Source organism: Mus musculus, chromosome 10, assembly GCF_000001635.26.
Source record: "Mus musculus strain C57BL/6J chromosome 10, GRCm38.p6 C57BL/6J".
Classification (NCBI taxonomy): Eukaryota; Metazoa; Chordata; class Mammalia; order Rodentia; family Muridae; genus Mus; species Mus musculus.
The window spans coordinates 71,287,360-71,292,862 of record NC_000076.6 but is presented as its reverse complement, the minus strand read 5'-3'; the positions used below and the strand labels follow the sequence as shown (position 1 = coordinate 71,292,862).

The 5,503-nt window shown below is 48.3% G+C and overlaps 1 long non-coding RNA gene across 1 annotated transcript; it reads right to left on the bottom strand.

Moving 5' to 3' along the window:
- Positions 1–622: 622 nt before the first annotated feature.
- Gm34376 lies at positions 623–5,128 on the bottom strand. The gene is made up of 3 exons (XR_380564.2): positions 4,885–5,128; positions 4,390–4,554; positions 623–1,741 (listed from the first exon to the last, which is right to left on the bottom strand). It is a non-coding gene; the product is annotated as a predicted gene, 34376 (long non-coding RNA).
- Positions 5,129–5,503: the final 375 nt, after the last annotated feature.

The window sequence follows — 5,503 nt, the reverse complement described above, 5'->3', positions numbered from 1 at the left end:
TGTTTTTTGGTTTTTGCTGATTTTAACATTAGAAGGGAAAGAAGTGGCCACAAACAGGAGCAGCCTTGGGCGACTGTAAGGGATTCTGTAAGCAGAAGCACTCCAGGAGGAAGCTCATTGCTCCTGAGAAGGTTCCAGAAAGTTCCAGTTCTTTCCGCCTCCGCTGACAATTTCTGCTGTTCTGTACCAAGTTCAAACAGGGCCTCAGTCAACACTGGACCCATAAAAAGACACCAGAGGGTCCCTACCCAAAGATGTAACCCCAGAGTCTTCTGACCTGCAGCTGACAGTGTGGGATTCAAGAGCCAACACCCCAGACAGCTGTTGGGAGCGTATGAACGATGAGTGATGCTTGTAATGTGTGTGAGCCAAACACCTGTTGCCAGCCATTTCCAGCCCTCCTGCTAAAGCCCCGCCTCCTGGGGATTCTGGTTTTACTGCTCTGGGACCTCTAAACCACAAGCAGGAAAAGGCTCTGTTGTATATGAAGGCCAGGGTGGCCTAGAAGCTAAGAGCTCTCTCTTAGGACAATTGAGAGCTCCTGACAGCCCATGGGGCGGGGCCGGGGGCGGGGGAGGCGGGGCCGGGCCGGGCCGGGCCCGGGGTGGGGTGGGGGGGGGGCGGCGGAGGGGTGCGGGGGGATGGGAGAGAGACAACCTTGGGTAGCTTGCTACAGGGAAGGATAACTGCTGGGTAGCATAGTGAACACACAAAGCAATTCAGGCATTTGCAAAGAAAGAGTCACTTCTCCAGAGAGACCAGATGGAGGAGATGCAAAATCAGAAAGCAATCAGAAAGCAGGTGACTTCTGTTTCAGAGAGCTGTGGAAGTCCCGACAGCTCAGCCTCCCTCTGCTGGCCTCCCCTAACCCTGGCTGTACAGCCTTGATTCCAGGCTGACATCCTCCTGTTCTCTACGTTTCTTGGATATCTGATTCAGTCACCATGCCATTTCCTCCAACGTCCTTGAAAACTACCCACAAGCCACTGGTTTCATGAAGTAGGTGTATCGTGGTGGGCACTCCCTGCCTGGTTTCAGGGTCCTCTTTGGTCATCTCTTCCCCACGGTCAGAAATCCTCTTCGAAGATTTCTCTACATATTTCAGCCTCCTCCATTCAATTTCTGAAGTATGATGTTTCTCCATCAAGATCTTGCGTCCAGGGATGGGGTGATGGTTCAATGTAACAATCGTTAGAACCTGAGTGTGAGGTGGTGACCCCAGCATTAGCGGGACAGAGACAGGCTGTTCCTTGGAGGAGCACATGGGCTGTCTAGCCTAGCCAAAAAGACCAGTTCAAGTCCAAAGTAGCAAACCCTGTTTCAAACAACAAGTTACAGGAGGGCTGGAGAGGACACCCAAGTTTAACCTTTGGCCTCCACACACACATGAAAACACACACACACACACACATGGGGAGAGAGAAAAAAACACCCACATAAACCTGTTCTGGGGCTGCCTGAGTCAGGCCCCAGGGAACTGAGGCCTTTGGACCCGCATAGCTGAGCTGCTTCGGGCTCCCTGTGCCTCCAGCCCTGCAATTGCAGGTGCCCCTCCCCCATCCCTCATACTCTCAGCTTCAGTTGTGGTTTCTCAAAGATGACCACACAGTTCCCAGTCAGAGATCTTCTTGCTTCATAGATGCTGGTTGAGGTAGGGGATTGTGGGCTCTTAGTCCTTTTCTTGCTTAGGTGAAAAATAGCAAACCACACTCTTTGAGGTAGGGCTGGCCCTGGGAAGAATCTAGGAGAGGAAATGATCGTAATGACATATAAAGATTCAAGTCTGAGCATGGTGCCTAGAACATCCTCCCTTGTATCAGTTCTGTTGGGATATAATTACGCATCCTGAAGCTCACGCATGTGAGTCCGTGATTTTAAGCATATTTAGAGTTCTGTAACAATGGCCATATTCTAATTTTAGAATGATTTCATTATCTCCAGACAAGTCCCATACCCAACCCCTTCTAAGCGAGTCCAGCCCTCTCCCCAGAACCTTGACAAGCTCTAACCTTCTTTGCAATCCATTTGGACACTTCACATAAACAGGATCACACAGCGTGTAAATTTTTCTGCAACTGGACTCCTCGGCGGTACATTGGGACATGTATCCCATGTTATTGCAGAATAATATTCACCACTGCAGTGGGCCACATAGCTTGTTTTTATATGGCAGTGGATGGATTTTTTTGTTTGTTTACATTTTCACTATGAAAAATGTCAGACTGAATACTCATGGGTGAGTTTTTTGTGTGGTTGGCCATCTTCACTACTCTGGTAACTCCGTGTTTAGCATTTAGAGGAACTCCACCATATCAAAGCCCCATCATCGATGTGTGTGTGTGTGTGTGTGTGTGTGTGTGTGTGTCTGTGACAGTCTCTTCTACCTTGCCAATACTCAATATCTTCAAAAAAAGGATAGTTCATGTGCGCACGAGCACATATGCTGGGGGCGGCGGGGGGGGGGGGGTGCTGGACATTTAAACTCCAGACCCTGTGTGCTTAGCATGACTTGGAAGGTCAGATCTAGGTCTTAAGATCCTACATTTCTGGCAAATTCTCACATGATGACCCTTCATAGGCCATGGCTCAAGTAGTAAGTAGTAAGAGGTCTTTGGATGTTAAAATCTTTGCTGTTGTTGTTGGGTTTTGTTGTTGTTGTCTTGGAGACAGTCTCTTATAAGTTTGAGCTCACTATGTATCAAGGATGAAGTGACCTTGAACTCCTGATACATCTGCTTCCACTTCCCATTGCTCGGACTCTAGCCAGTAGACTAAAACCCACTGAGCCATCCCCCAAATCATGCAGGACCATACCTGGTTTATTTGGAGCTGTGAATTGCACCCAGGGCTTCATGCTTGCACGGCAAAGACTTTAACTACTGAGCCATCCCTCCCCTGAATTATTGTCAACTACATATGGAATCATCACGGAAGCACACAACTGAGGTATAGCTATGAGACTGCTTCTTGAAAGCTTTAGCCAAGATGGGAAGATCCTCTGAGTGTGGCGGTGCATGTTATGGGCTGGGGTCTTGCACCGAAGAACAAGAAAGAAGTCAAGCTCTCTTGCTTCTTGACTGTGGACTCAATTAAGCCACTTGCCCTTTCCTGCCTCCATGACATCCATCCAAAATAACTTTGCTCAAAGTATGAGCAAAAATAAACCTTCCCTCCCTTAAGCTACCACTGCTGTATCAATGAGAAAGGTAACTGGAATCTTATTCAACTGTAAGGTCAGACTCATGTCTCAGTAATGTTCAAGACACTTGTTCCTTCCGAACAAGTCCTCAAGTGATGCAGTGTTGCGGGTTGGGTTTATTGCTTATGTTATGTTAATTAGGTTCCTAAACTATACAGGAATTTGCATGTCTGCGTGTAAGACACCGTGAGTCCCTGCTCCCAGTTGGCTGTAATTTTTTTGTTTGTTTGTTTGTTTTGAGACAGGGTTTCTCTGTGTAGCCCTGGCTGTCCTGGAACTCACTCTGTAGACCAGGCTGGCCTGGAACTCAGAAATCCACCTGCGTCTGCCTCCCAAGTGCTGGGATTAAAGGCGTGCGCCATCACACCCGGCCCAGTTGGCTCTAAGTTGCTGCCAACCAATGGCTGGGCAGGGGAAACAGAGATGGGACTTTAGATTTTCTGGGAAAGGGAACCCAGAGAAGAAGAAAGATTTAGTACTGTCATGCCAGGGAAGCAGGAAGATCAGACAGGAGAGCTGCAGAAGACAGAGTGACAATCATGGATGAGCCGGGAAAGATCAGCCCCAAGGGGCCCCTCCCCGATTGGGTCTGGGGCAGCAAAGATAGAATAAGGGTTTTAGTAATAATCCAGGAGTATCGGAGGGGAGGCTTGGCAATATAGAAGTCTGGGAGTGGCCCAACCATTGAGCTGCTTAGACCATATTAAAAATAAGACTCTGTGTGTGTGTGTGTGTGTGTGTGTGTGTGTGTGTGTGTGTGTGTGTGCTTCTTTCACTCAAGAATCACAACATCAGGGCGGTTGTGAAGTGCAAGCTCATCTGCCAGGGGAGTTTAGCGTGGATTAGCATACCACCACTACAGTGCAGAGGTTGGTTGTCCACAGACCATGCTTGGAACTGTAAAGATCCAGAGCAGGGAGTGTCAGCATGTGGTCCAGACCCAGCAGTATCAGCATCACAGGGAGTTTGTTAGATTCACCACATCCCAGAGCAAGGATGTAAGAACCTGTGCTCCACGTACAAAACATGCTAAAGCCCAAGGGTCACTGGTTTGAAGGAACTTCCGCTTAGAAGCAGCCTGGCTCACACTTCAGGGAGTCTTCCTGGAGGCCTGGATGTTGGCCCTTTCCAAAGGCTCTCTGGTTATTCTACTATGCATCCAGATCTGTACACTGTGGTTTAAAACTTACCAGCTTAAGGTAACACCACTCATATTCTCAGCAGGACCCGGGACCAAGCATGGCGATGTGTCTTCTCTTCACTCATTCCTGGTTTATTAAGCATTGGCTTTCCAGTGTATGACCTGCCTGATTTCTGTGGAAGATTGTCACACATCCTGTCCCTGTATCCACAGACTGACAGAAAGTATATCGGGTGTGAATCACCTCCCTGTGAGTTCAGCTCTACTCTTCCCTCCTCTTCTTCCCTGCCCTCTCCCCTTTCCTTCTGTGCTGGTTAATCTTGGCTGTCAACCTGACTGGACAATCAATTAAATGCAAAATGCAGAGTGAGCGATTTTCTTAGCCAGATTATTCGAAACAGGAAGACCCACCCTAAATGCAGGCTCCACCTTCTGGTGGCGGCTCAGATAAAAGGCGACAAAAGGATAATAGATTTTTCCCTGTTTGCCCTCATTCTTGCTGGCAACCACTCTATCTTGTTCCTTCACCAAGATTAGAACCAACCTTTTGGGCTTCCAAGACACACCGGAGATTAGCAGCTCTCCAGGAATCCTCCAGACCCCCAGCACCAGATTGGTACTGCAGAGACATCCAGACTCATGGACTGAGCAACCACCAGATTCTTGGACTCTCCAGGGTGGGACAGCCATCATTGGACTTCATGGACCATATCCTATATACCAACCTGACAATACACACACACAGACACACGCGCACACACTTTTTTTTTTTCCAAGACAGGGTTTCTCTGTGTAGCCCTGGCTGTCCTGGAACTCACTCTGTAGACCAGGCTGGCATCAAACTCAGAAATCCACCTGCCTCTGCCTCCCAAGTGCTGGGATTAAAGGCGTGTGGCATCATGCCCAACGAGTCCCCTTTTAATATATATCAACTCTACCAGATTTATTCCTTTAGGGAACCCTGACTACTCCCCCTTCCCTTCCCTCTCCTTTCTTCTCTTCTTTTCCCCTCTCTTTGTGTCTCTTCTCCCCACCTTGGTGAATAGATAGAGGAAACTCTCCTGGGGTGTACTTTGTTGAGTCATGTTTAGAAGGATATGTAAGAGTTCATTGGGTAAATGACAAGAAGTCCTTCTACACCGTGAGTGATGCACAAAACCAAA